Source organism: Bos indicus x Bos taurus, chromosome 10, assembly GCF_003369695.1.
Source record: "Bos indicus x Bos taurus breed Angus x Brahman F1 hybrid chromosome 10, Bos_hybrid_MaternalHap_v2.0, whole genome shotgun sequence".
NCBI classification, from domain to species: domain Eukaryota; kingdom Metazoa; phylum Chordata; class Mammalia; order Artiodactyla; family Bovidae; genus Bos; species Bos indicus x Bos taurus.
Genome location: NC_040085.1, coordinates 70,929,675 through 70,943,751, shown reverse-complemented (window position 1 = coordinate 70,943,751; position 14,077 = coordinate 70,929,675). Strand labels below are relative to the sequence as shown.

General features: G+C 41.3%; 1 protein-coding gene and 1 non-coding gene across 2 annotated transcripts in view; both read right to left on the bottom strand.

The window, feature by feature from the left end:
* The window catches only part of FNTB (farnesyltransferase, CAAX box, beta), an 80,497-nt gene that overhangs the window by 52,850 nt on the left and 13,570 nt on the right, over positions 1-14,077 (bottom strand). The gene's annotated exons all lie outside the window — the stretch shown is intronic.
* On the bottom strand, positions 10,366-10,438 carry TRNAG-CCC. The gene has a single exon. It is a non-coding gene; the product is annotated as a tRNA-Gly (tRNA).

Here is a 14,077-nt window from a genome sequence, read left to right as displayed (position 1 = left end):
AAAAGAGTTAACATAGCAGGCCTGAGACTGCTATCCTTAGGAAGGCCTCCTTGAAAGGTAGACCCTCGCTGGAGTCTGGGAGCCTAGAATATGCCAGGGTTCCCACCATTCCCAGAGCTGATAAGACTGGCTCACTAAGCCTAAACTGTAGAAGCAAGTTAGTTTATGCTGAGCAGCTATTTTCCTTCTGGGAGCCTGGAATTATTCTAAAAAGAGGGTGCTGGCTTTTAGTGACCAGGCCCACTAAAAACCATGAGCAACAAGTCTCTAACGGGCTTCCCTGGTAGTTCTGCATGTGTGGTCACAGTTTGATACTGGAGAAATTAAATTCCTTCTCTGTGACTCCACTGGGAGAGGACTCTTAGACACTTGTCCTAGATTCCTGCAGATTCCACCCATGAGCCTCTCCCTTGGCTGATTTGCTTTCTAGCCTTTTGCTATAATAAGTCATCACCTTGAGTACAGCTATATTCTGAGTACTCTGAATCTGTGTAAGCAGAAAAGGCAGAGGTCCGCAGAGAAAGAAAATCCAACCTGACTTTCCTGACATAAGAGAAGCCATTTTTGGCCTAAGCCATTCTGGGATCTAAGCCTGGCCACAATACTTGCCCTTGAACAGGTCTTAGTAATCAATGATCTTAAGACACCAAAGAATGCAGAAACTATCAGGCAAGAAAAATAACAGTAACAAAGACAACACATGAGTTGTGAAAATTCCTAGTTCTCTTTTAATGGTAAAGAGCAGCTTGAGGCCTCAACCACCAGATCTACTGGAACCAAAGGCTGACGATGCTGATCTTTACTGATGCTTCTGACTTGAACCAACTAAAGCTTGGACTCAAGCCTAATCATGAATATGCATATACCCTAGTAAAACTTCCCCAGCTTTGCTGTTAAGGGAGACACTGCCTTGGGAAAGATTCCCCAGTGTTCTCCCTATTTGTAGTAATAAATCTTTCCTTCTTCCAATCTTTTATTTGACTGTGTCTTTTGGCTCAACATCCATCAAGAGGGAAACCCAGTTTTCAGGAAACATAAGTAGTGCTCAAAATTCTCTAAGCCAGGCTTCAACAATATGTGAACCATGAACTTCCAGATGTTGAAGCTTATTTTAGAAAAGGCAGAGGAACCAGAGATCAAATTGCCAACATCTGCTGGATCATTGGAAAAGCAAAAGAGTTCCAGAAAAACATCTATTTCTGCTTCAATGACTATGCCAAAGCATTTGACTTTGGATCACAACAAACTGTCGAAAATTCTGAAGGAAATGGGAATACCAGAACACCTGACCTGCTTCTTGAGAAATCTGTATGCAGGTCAGGAAGCAACAATTAGAACTGGACATGGAACAACAGACTGGTTCCAAATAGGGAAAGGAGTACGTCAAGGCTGTATATTGTCACCCTGCTTATTTAACTTATATGCAGAGTACATCATGAGAAATGCTGGGCTGGACGAAGCACAAGCTGGAATCAAGATTGCCAGGAGAAATATTAATAACCTCAGATATGCAGATGACACCACTCTTATGGCAGAAATTGAAGAAGAACTAAAGAGCTTCTTGATGAAAGTGAAAGGGGAGAGTGAAAAAGTTGGCTTAAAGCTCAACATTCAGAAACCTAAGATCATGGCATCTGGTCCCATTCAGTTCAGTTCAGTTCGGTCGCTCAGTCGTGTCCGACTCTTTGCAACCCCATGAATCGCAGCACGCCAGGCCTCCCTGTCCATCACCAACTCCTGGAGTTCACTGAGACTCACGTCCATCGAGTCAGTGATGCCATCCAGCCATCTCATCCTCTGTTGTCCCCTTCTCCTCCTGCCCCCAATCCCTCCCAGCATCAGAGACTTTCCCAATGCGTCAGTTCTTCGCATGAGATGGCCAAAGTACTGGAGTTTCAGCTTTAGCATCATTCCTTCCAAAGAACACTCAGGGCTGATCTCCTTCAGAATGGACTGGTTGGATCTCCTTGCAGTCCAAGGGACTCTCAAGAGTCTTTTCCAACAGCACAGTTAAAAAGCATCAATTCTTCAGTGCTCAGCCTTCTTCACAGTCCAACTCTCACATCCATACATGACCACATTACTTCATGGCAAACAGATGGGGAAACAGTGGCAGGCTTTATTTTGGGGGCTCCAAAATCACTGCAGATGGTGATTGCAGCCATGAAATTAAAAGACACTTACTCCTTGGAAGGAAAGTTATGACCAACGTAGACAGCATATTAAAAAGCAGAGACATTACTTTGCCAACAAAGATCCCTCTGGTCAAAGCTATGGTTTTTCCAGTAGTCATGTATGGATGTGAGAGTTGGACTATAAAGAAAGCTGAGTGCCAAAGAATTGATGCTTTTGAACTGTGGTGTTGAAGAAGGCTCTTGAAGGTCCTTTGGACTACAAGGAGATCCAACCAGTCCATCCTAAAGGAAATCAGTTCTAAATATTCACTGGAAGGACTGATGTTGAAGCTGAAACTCCAAAACTTTGGCCATCTGATGTGAAGAGCTGAATCATTTGAAAAGACCCTGATGCTCGGAAAGACTGAAGGTGAGAGAAGGGGGACGACAGAGGATGAGATGGTTGGATGGCATGACCGACTCAATGGACATGAGCTTGAGTAAACTCCGGGAGCTGGTGATGGACAGGGAGGCCTGGCGTGCTGTAGTCCATGGGGTCGCAAAGAGTCGGACACGACTGAGTGACTGAATTGAACTAGTACTAGTGAATCAGTAAACCTAAGAGTGGTCTTGGGGGTCTCCAAACATTAGTAAAATTAAAAATTTAGCCTTTGGGACAGAATTAAGAAAAGCAGTCACAACAACTGCATAGTGTCTATAAAGCAAGAATTATAATTAAATTCCTTTTTAAAATTTTATCAAAATTCTCAGAATTGAGGGTAAGTATTTAAAAAGAAAGTTACCTAAATCATGAAGAACTCTAACACTGTATAGCTCTCAAGTCAGAATTAGGAAGGAAGGGAGTAAGGAAGAAAGGAAGGAAGATTCAGCTTCAATATAGAGATGCTAAAGTGTGTCCGCTTTCCCAGGACTTTGATTTTATCTTGAATTTTATCTTGAATTTCCATGTCTCCTTTTTACCTCAAAGCAAGAGACTATCCTGTTCTAGTTAATCTCTCCTTTCGGCAGGAGAGGCCCACAGGCAAGGCAGCTACCAACTGGCCGCAATACAAAAGGTTATTAACAGCCCTACAGTAAGAGATGACTTTCTCTTGTGTAAACAGCAAAAAGCCCATAGGTTCATTTCTCTTGAGCACAAAGCACACAGTCTGTGACCATGTTAATGAAAGTGATTTGGCTCTCTTCGGAGGAGGATGACATCCGAAAGCATCTGTTTCAGAAACACTGCTACATGAAATGTTACAAGAAAGGTCATCAGGATTAGTCATCAGAAAATTTAATCCCAAGGGATTAGCTCTTCAAAAATGTTAAACAACTTGAAATAAAGGATCTTTGATTGGCTCCAGATTCAAACATACCAGAAAGATATAAAAAGAATCTTGAGAAATCAGGGAAACTGAAAAACAAATGTGAATATTAGATGGTATTAAAGAATTATTTTTAATCTTCTTAGTCAGTCAGTTCAGTTGCTCAGTTGTGTCCGACTCTTTGCAATCCCATGGACTGCAGCACACCAGGCCTCCCTATCCATCACCAACTCCCGGAGTTTGCTCAAACTCATGTCCACTGAGTCAGTGATGCCATCTAACCATCTCATCCTCTGTCGTTCCCTTCTCCTCTCACCTTCAATCTTTCCCAGCATCAGGATCTTTTCAAATGAGTCGCCTCTTCGCATCAGGTGGCCAAAGTATTGGAGCTTCAGCTACAAATCAGTCCTTCCAATGAATATTCAGGACTGATCTCCTGTAGGATGGACTGGTTGGATCTCCTTGCAGTCCAAGGGACTCTCAAGAGTCTTCTCCAACATCACAGTTCAAAAGCATCAATTCCTTGGCACTCAACTCTCTTTATAGTCCAACTCTCACATCCATATATGTACTGAAAAAACGATACTTTTGACTAGACGGACTTTTGCTGGCAAAGTAATGTCTCTGCTTTTTAATATGCTGTCTAGGTTGGTCATAGCTTTTCTTCCAAGGAGCAAGTGTCTTTTAATTTCATGGCTGTGGTCACCATCTGCAGGGATTTTGGAGCCGCCAAAAATAAAGTCTCTCACTGTTTCCACTGTTTCCCCATCTATTCGCCATGAAGTAATGGGACCAGATGCCATGACCTTAGTTTTCTGAATGTTGAGCTTTAAGCCAACTTTTTCATTCTCCCCTTTCACTTTCATCAAGAAGCCTTTTAGTACTTCTTCAATTTCTGCCATAAGAGTGGTGTCATCTGGATATCTGAGGTTATTGATATTTCTCCCAGAAATCTTGATTCCAGCTTGTGCTTCACCCAGCCCAGCATTTCTCATGATGTACTCTGCATATAAGTTAAATAAGCAGGGTGACAATATATAGCTTTGACGTACTCCTTTCCCTATTTGGAACCAGTCTGTTGTTCCATGTCCAGTTCTAACTGTTGCTTCCTGACCTGCATACAGATTTCTCAAGAAGCAGGTCAGGTGTTCTGGTATTCCCATTTCCTTCAGTATTTTCCACAGTTTGTTGTGATTGGAAGGACTGATGCTGAAGCTGAAGCTCCAATACTTTGGCCACCTGATGCGAAGAGCTGACTCATTTGAAAAGACCCTGATGCTGGGAAAGATCGAGGGCAGGAGAAGGGGACAACAGAGGATGAGATGGTTGGTTGGCATCACTGACTCAGTGGACATGGGTTTGGGTAGACTCTGGCAGTTGGTGATGGATAGGGAGGCCTGGCACGCTGCAGTTCATGGTATCGCAGTCAGACACGATTGAGCAACTAAACTGAACTGACACAGTCAAAGGCTTTGGCATAGTCAATAAAGCAGAAGTAATGTGCTTCTGGAACTCTCTGCTTTTTCGATGATCCAACAAATGTTGGCAATTTGATCTCTGGTTCCTCTGCCTTTTCTAAATCCAGCTTGAACATCTGGAAGTTCACGGTTCACATATTGCTGAAGCCTAGCTTGAAGAATTTTGAGCATTACTTTACTAGCGTGTGAGATGAGTGCAATTGTGCAGTAGTTTGAGCATTCTTTGGCATTGCCTTTCTTTGGGATTGGAATGAAAACTGACCTTTTCCAGTCCTGTGGCCACTGCTGAGTTTTCCAAATTTGCTGGCATATTGAGTGCAGCACTTTCACAGCATCATCTTTCAGGATTTGAAATAGCTCAACTGGAATTCCATCACCTCCACTATCTTCGTTCATAGTGATACTTCCTAAGGCCCACTTGACTTCACATTCCAGGATGTCTGGCTCTAGATGAGTGATCATACCATCATGATTATCTGATTATTAATCTTCTTAGGTGTGATTTTATTGTCTTTATGTAGAATGTTATTCTTAAGAGACGCATGCTTTATTGTTTAGTGGTTAACTGTCAAAATAACTTCATCTTCTTTCAAAATCCAGGGGAAAAAATAGTCATATACATATAGACTTATACACACACAAACACGCATGCACACACTATGTAAACACACAGACACAACCCCCAAAGGAAAACTTGTGTCCTGGCTGGATGATTCATTATTGGGTTATCTCTACTAGGTTATCTCTAGTCTAGTTGTGACACTAGACTATCTCGTAACTCTGTAGAGATAGAAATTAATTTGCAGAAAACTGACAGTAATGCAAATAAATTCTGTCCACAGAAATGCAAACTGTATCTAGTAAAGTGCAACTATCACTTTATGACTATTGACCAGTTTTGCATCCATTTGCAAATCTATTTCCGCATTCCTATCTGACTATAAATGTATGGCATGTTGAGTTCTTATCTGAAGTACTGGGTTCATCAGTCAAATAAAGTCTTTGACAGGTGCTCATTTTATATTTGTATGAGTCATGATCTTATTATCTTTTAAAATTTATCCTTGAACAGTTTATGGGGGTCGGGGAAATTGGGTGGAAGGCAAAAAAATACTATCAATTTTTCGTATATTTGAAAATTTTTATAATAAAAAGTTATAAATTATTAAGAATTAAAACAGAACACTTAATATCAAGATTCTGGGCTTCCCGGTGGTGCTAGTGGTAAAGAACCCACCTGCCAATGCAGGAGACTGGGGTTTGATCCCTAGGTCAGGAAGATGCCCTGGAAGAGGGCAAGGCAAACCACTCCAATATTCTTGCCTGGAGAATCACATAAACAGTGGAGCCTGGAGGGCTACAGACCATAGGGTGACAAAGAGTTGGACACGACTGAAGTGACTTAGCACGCACGCACCAAGATTTCACCACAACTACTTTTTTGAAAAGTCAAACACATCTGCCCACACACACTGTACATGTATTTATATGTATAGTAGTTAAATAGATGTTGAAATCAATTAGAGACTGCTTCTGTCAATTTAGAAGCAAATATTCTACAATGTAACACTGACAGAGACTATTGTTGTTGTTGTTCAGTCACTCAGAGGTGTCCAACTCTTTGCGACCCCATGGACTGCATCATGCCAGACTTCCCTGTCTGTCACTATCTCCCCGAGTTTGCTCAAACTCATGTCCACTGAGTCAGTGATGCCATCCAACCATCGCATCTCTGTTGTCCCCTTTTCCTCCTGCCTTCAATTTTTCCCAGCATCAGGGTCTTTTCCAATGAGTCAGCTCTTCACATCAGGTGGCCAAAGTACTAGAGTTTCAGCTTCAGCATCAGTCCTTCCAATGAATATTCAGAGTTGATCTCCTTTAGGATTGACTGATTTGATCTCCTTGCTGTCCAAGAGACTCTACTTAATGAAACTTTAATTATGCTCCTCTGAATCCTCCTCCCAATCAGGCCTTGACTTTTGTACTTCTGTGTCCATCTTTGCAGTATGAAAAGGCAAAAAGATAAGACACTGAAAGATGAACTCCCCAGGTCAGTAGGTGCCCAATATGCTACTGGAGAACAATGGAGAAATAATTACAGAAAGAATGAAGAGACAGAGCCAAAGCAAAAACAACACCCAGTTGTGGATGTGACTGGTGATGGAAGTGAAGTCTGTAAAGAACAATATTGCTTAGGAACCTAGAATATTAGGTCCATGAATCAAGGTAATTTGGAAGTGGTCAAACAGGAGATGGCAAGAGTGAACATCAACATTTTAGGAATCAGTGAACTAAAATGGACTGGAATGAGTGAATTTAACTCAGATGACCATTATATCTACTACTGTGGGCAAGAATCCCTTAGAAGAAATGGAATAGCCATCATGGTCAACAAAAGAGTCCTAAATGCAGTATTTGGATGCAATCTCAAAAACGACAGAATGATCTCTGTTTGTTTCCAAGGCAAACCATTCAATATCACAGTAATCCAAGTCTATGCCCAAACCAGTAATGCTGAAGAAGCTTAAGTTGAATGGTTCTATGAAGACCTACAACTTCTAAAACTTATACCCAAAAAAGATGTCCTTTTCATTATAGGGGACTACAATGCAAAAGTAGGAAGTCAAGAGATACCTGGAGTAACAGGCAAATTTGGTCTTGGAGTACAGAATGAAGCAGGGCAAAGGCTAACAGAGTTTTGCCAAGAGAACACACTGGTCATAGCAAACACCCTCTTCCAACAACACAAGAGAAGACTCTATACATGGACATCACCAGATGGTCAATACCAAAATCAGATTGATTATATTCTTTGCAGCCAAAGATGGAGAAGCTCTATACATTCAGCAAAAACAAGACTGGGAGCTGACTGTGGCTCAGATCATGAACTCCTTATTGCCAAATTCAGACTTAAATTGAAGAAAGTGGGGAAAACCACTAGACCATTCAGGTGTGATTTAAATCAAATCCCTTATGACTATACAGTGGACATGACAAACAAATTCAAGGGATTAGATCTGAGAGACAGAGTTCCTGAAGAACTATGGATGGAGGTTCGTGACATTGTATAGGAGGCAGTGATCAAGACCATACCCAAGAAAAAGAAATGCAAAAAGGCAAAATGGTTGTCTGAGAAGGCCTTACAAATAGCTGAGAAAAGAAGAGAAGTTAAAGGCAAAGGAGAAAAGGAAAGATATACCCATCTGAATGGAGAGTTCCAAAGAATAGCAAGAAGAGATAAGAAAGCCTTCCTCCGTATCAATACAAAGAAATAGAGGAAAACAATAGAATGGAAAAGACTAGACAACTCTTCAAGAAAATTAGAGATACCAAGGGAACATTTCATGCAAAGATGGGCACAATAAAGGACAGAAACAGTATGGACCTAACAGAAGCAGAAGTTATGAAGAAGAGGTGGCAAGAATACACAGAAGAACTATACAAAAAAGATCTTAATGACCCAGATAACCACGATGGTGTGATCACTCACCTAGAGCCAGACATCCTGGAATGTGAAGTCAAGTGGGCCTTAGGAAGTATCACTATGAATGAAGATAGTGGAGGTGATGGAATTCCAGTTGAGCTATTTCAAATCCTAAAACATGATGCTGTGAAAGTGCTGTACTCAATATGCCAGCAAATCTGGAAAACTCAGCACAGGACTGAAAAAGGTCAAATCCCAAAGAAAGGCAATGCCAAAGAATGCTATCAATTCCCAATTTTCCTTGCTGTATTCAGACTTGAGCCCAATCTCTCTCCCCCACTGCAAAACACCATCATAGTAGTCCTCCTTGAATACAGTCTTCTTTAACATGTGTCATGAATAATTTTTTCTGTAACAATATCCCTCCACATCCACCAGCAGAATGACTAAAGTTGAAAAGAGGGACAACACCAAATGTTGGCAAGGGTGTCAAGGAACCAGAGCCCTCAAACACTGCTGGTGAGAGTGTAACATGTATGATCACTCTGGAAAAGGCTAGTGGTTTCATTTAGAACTAAACATACACCTACCCTGCGATCCAACAATTCCACTTGCAGGTTTTTAACCCATGAAAGCACATGATCGTAAAAAGGCTTCTACGAGAATGTTTATAACAGCATTATTCACTATATCCAGAATCTGGCAACGGCCCAGTTGTACGTCATTAGGAGAATGGATTTAAAAAACCAACAATGGAAAAAAAAAAAAAAACACAACAGAAACCTTTAGAGCAAGTAGCTCAGAGGCAGTGTACCAAGCTGAGCTTGTTAAAAATATAAATTTTCAGGTCATAGATTTATCGAATTAGAAACTACTAGGATGGGGCCCACCCAGAGGATTCTTTTTAACAAGTCCTCCAGAGGATTCTGACGCATGCTTATGTTTGATAGATCAAAAAGGTTTTCTTTAATAGTCACAGTGGATTTCAGCTCAGAGGCTGATGCTTGAGTTTGACTCCAAATAGGACTTTCTTAATTTATAACTATCTTTTTTTTCAACTGCTCACCACACTTTTCTTCTTCTTAGTAAAGGTTAAACAAAGGTGACAGGTAAAACATTTCTTCTGAACAAATATCCTAATACTTTGAGTACAAGATTCAGCGGGTGGTCAGAGTTGACAGAGTCTCTGTAACCAGCTGGCGTTCCTCTCTATCAAGGCTGAGATCCTTTATGAACCCTTTATGAACCATGGGTTCTCAACCCTGGCTGCCTATTAAAAGAGCTTAAAAATACCAATGCCTGGGTCCCACCCCCAGGGGTTCTGTTTTAATTGGTTGGGGGTACAACCCTGGAGGAGGGGATGGGGAGGCCAAAGCTCCCCAGCTGATTCTAATGGTCAGCCTGATTTGAGACCACTGCCCTCACTGCCAGAGAAGGCAATGGCAACCCACTCCAGTACTCTTGCCTGGAAAATCCCATGGACGGAGGGGCCTGGAAGGCTGCAGTCCATGGGGTCACTAAGAGTCAGACACGACTGAGCGACTTCACTTTCACTTTTCACTTTCATGCACTGGAGAAGGAAATGGCAACCCACTCCAGTGTTCTTGCCTGGAGAGTCCCAGGGACGGAGAGCCTGGTGGGCTGCCGTCTATGGGGTCGCACAGAGTCGGATACGACTGAAGCGACTTAGCAGCAGCAGCAGCAGCCCTCACTGCCAATTCCTTGTTTAGAAAACCTTGTTTTAACATCAGGTGTTCCAAAGTAATGAAGGAAAATTAAGTTTAAATCATAAATGAAAATGAAAAGAAATCATTAGAAAATGAAATCACTAGAAAAGAGTTCCCAATGGCCCACAGATCCGCAGCTATGTTATCAGTAGTAACCCGCATCATTCAAAGGTCAGGCACACAGCATTACTGTGCTAGAATGTTCAGGAAGTGTCCTCTAGTAGCTTTTTTTTTTTTTTTTTGCCATGCCGGGTCAGGTCTTAGTTGCGTTTAGCTACTGCATGTGGAATCCAGTTCCCTGACCAGGGATTGAACCTGGGATCCCTGCATTGGGAGTACAGAGTCTTAGCAACTGGACCACCAGGGAAGTCCCTTTAGCAGCATTTTTCATTAAAGAATTCCTAACAGCCCATATACATACGAAAACGTGGTTTAAGGCAGAGATGGGAAAATCCAATATTAAAGGAAAAAACATGGACAGTAAGTGTTGCTAATAAAAACTGCCTTCCGACCTCACATCCCAAAAGTAAATAAGTAAAATCCAGGTTGATTAAACTCAAATATGAAAAACTTGAGTCAAGTGATTAAAACAGCATATAGGAGAATATCTTTATGTTCTTGGGATAGACAAAGATTTCTTCTAAAAGCCTAAACTATAAGGAAAAAGACAAAGAAGAACATAAAAATAAGCAAGATTAAAGGCAAACAAGAGCCTAGGGGGAGATATTTGAAACGTATGTAAAAGATACTATATTTTCCAAATTAAGACTGCTGACAATAAAGTCTCAGAGAGGGTGATGGCAAAATAGAACTCCACTAATTACTTGCTCAGTCATGTCCATCTCTTTGCGACCCCATGGACTGTAGCCTACCAGGCTCCAGAAAATCCATGGGATTTTCCAGGCAAGAGGACTGCAGTGGGTTGCCATTTCCTTCTCCAGGGGATCTTCCCGATCCAGGGATGGAACCCGGGTCTCCCGCATTGTAGGCAGACGCTTTACCGTCTGGGCCAGCAGGGAAGTCCCACTAATTGTAGTACACCACTGCTGCTGCTGCTGCTAAGTCGCTTCAGTCGTGTCTGACTCTGTGCAACCCCACAGACGGCAGCCCACCAGGCTCCTCTGTCCCAGGGATTCTCCAGGCAAGAACACTGGAGTGGGTTGCCATTTCCTTCTCCAATGCATGAAAGTGAAAAGGGAGAGTGAAGTTGCTCAGTCGTGTCCGACTCTAGCGACCCCATGGACTGCAGCCTACCAGGCTCCTCCGTCCATGGGAGTTTCCAGGCAAGAGTACTGCAGGCAAGAGTACTGCAGTGGGGTGCCATTGCCTTCTCCAGTAGTACACCACTAATTAATGCTTAAATTGCTAGAGCCACTGTGGAGGGCAACACAGTAGCAGGTAATAACACTGAAAAGACACACACCCTACAACCCAGCAATTCTAACTCTGCAATGGAGATATACCTAGAGAAACCCTTGTCTGCCCTCCCAAACCTCTTTAACGTACAACATAACTTAGTCCTAACAATACATCTCTCACTTTCTCCAGTCATGAGGCAATTGGTCACTTAGGATATGGCAAAAAGGGAACATAAGAGTTCGGAGTTAAGTCTACTCATTTGTCAAAAGTTTACCCCTGCTTCTGACAGGGCACAGGCTAAGTGTTTCTATGGACAGAATGGTTTTAAGTTTACTGAAGTCAGATTACACATATTGAGGAGTCCCAGAATATGCCATCCCAAAACAGGCCTTTTTGGTATATGGATTATTTTAAGCTAAAGGCCACTGATAACCAGGAGATGAAGAAAAAGCTCTAAAAACAAGGCAATTGTAAAGTAATTAGCCTCCAATTAAAATAAATAAATTTATATTAAAAAAATAATAATAATAAAAATAAATAAAAACAAGGCATTAAGTTTCCTTTTGTAAAGATGTCTCCCTCTCCATACCAGGGGGTGGAGGACTCCTAACAACTCTAATCAATGGCGAAGGCACTGACTTAAATCTGAATGGCAAACCTAACTAAACAACTCTTGTTTACCATACTTTTCCTGGATTGTTCCCATGAGTTGTCTCCCCAGCCCCAAAGCCTAAAACCCTTTCTTTGTTTTAGCCTAAGGTGGCATATAAGGACATATAATTACCCTTTCAATGGGTGTTCCCATGTGTACATACACAATGCACATGTCAATAAATTTGTTTATTTTTCTCTTGTTAATTTGTTTTTGATCAGTCTAATTTACAGGGCCCCATCTGGAGAATCTAAGCTGGGTACTGGAAAAGATTTTTTCCTTCCCTACTATATATTTAAATGGATATACAGGAGAAGGCAATGGCAACCCACTCCAGTACTCTTGCCTGGAAAAATCCCATGGACGGAGGAGCCTGGAAGGCTGCAGTCCATGTGGTCACTGAGGGTCGGACATGACTGAGTGACTTCAACTTTCACTTTTCACTTTCCCACATTGGAGAAGGAAATGGCAACCCACTCCAGTTTTCTTGCCTGGAGAATATCAGGGACGGGGGAGCCTGGTGGGCTGCCGTCTCTGGGGTCGCACAGAGTCAGACATGACTGAAGCAACTTAGCAGCAGCACAGGCACATGTAACTTTATATAATATGAACTATTAAATATACGCGTGTGTGTGCATAGTCTATGTACACGATATAAACTAATATGTGTATCAGTTTGTGGTTTTCAACAAAGGAGAGACTACGTGAGAATCTTGGGGTCAGAGATGCAGTGACTGCCCCCAAGTCCCCAAGACTTAGGTGCCATGGCAATACAAATGCAGATCTAGCCATCCGCCTGCATTCTTGACAGCTCTGTTTAAAAGACAGCTCATGGAATTTTTCTAGAAGTTCAATCGGAAGCACAGAATAATTTCCATTCATAGCTGAGTGGTTAAAAAAAAACAACTCATACATTTGGTACTTTTTCTTTCACAGCTTCTATCTAAAGCAAATTTCATGCTGCACCAACTTTCATATCATAGATCATCACTTCCCTGCTCCCTACATCTCCCCCTCTCTCCCAGAGAAGGCCCATTCCAGAAAGCAGAGTTGCTGCCTGAGATTCACGCAAATACTGAAGAAGTGGTAAAGAACCATTAATAGATTAAATATAAGAAAAGGATTCATCCTAAAACAATTATCCCTCAGAAAAAACAAGTCACCTTATAGGAAATACTTACAAAGTAACTCTTGCTGTGGGGAGTTCTTTCAATTCTTTATTTTGAATATGAACCAATTAGGGTTGATACACCAGCCTAGAAGAACCTCAGTTAAGGTTGGTTTCCGCTGTCTACAGAGGTCAGCTGATGGTATCAATGAAAGAAGACAAACACACATTTAAATGCCTGGGGATATGAGCTCACACTTCCATGTGTAAACTGCCACTGTAAACCCTTTCAAAGATCCCTTTAAAAAGTAATAAAGTGTTTAAATTATGAAGATCAAAGATATGCACCAACTGGACACATGGTAAAATAATAATAATTGTAACTTGTGATAAAATATTCAGTTATCTTTTCCATATTCAAAAGGGATGTATCTCGAAAAACTAAAAGTGTGGCCTGCAAAAACATATTCATAGGGAGGGAGGAGGGAGGAGGGTTCAGGATGGGGAACACATGTATACCTGTGGCGGATTCATTTTGATATTTGGCAAAACTAATACAATTATGTAAAGTTTAAAAATAAAATTAATTAAAAAAAAACATATTCATAGATCTAAGATGTAGCTCCAATGATAATAAAAACATTAAGGTCAAAGATGGATATTAAGAATTTGAAGACAATGTTTTATGAATATGAGGAGGAGAAAGAACAATATTTCTAAATTAGTGTGATTTTAATAATGTGATTTTAAATAGTATAGATACCTAAATTTATTTATTTATTTATTTTGATACCTAAATTTAAAATGTAAATCTTGTCAGTAGGCTTTTGGTTTGTTTTGTTGTCCAGTTGCTAAGTTGGGTCCAATTCTTGGCGACACCATGGGCA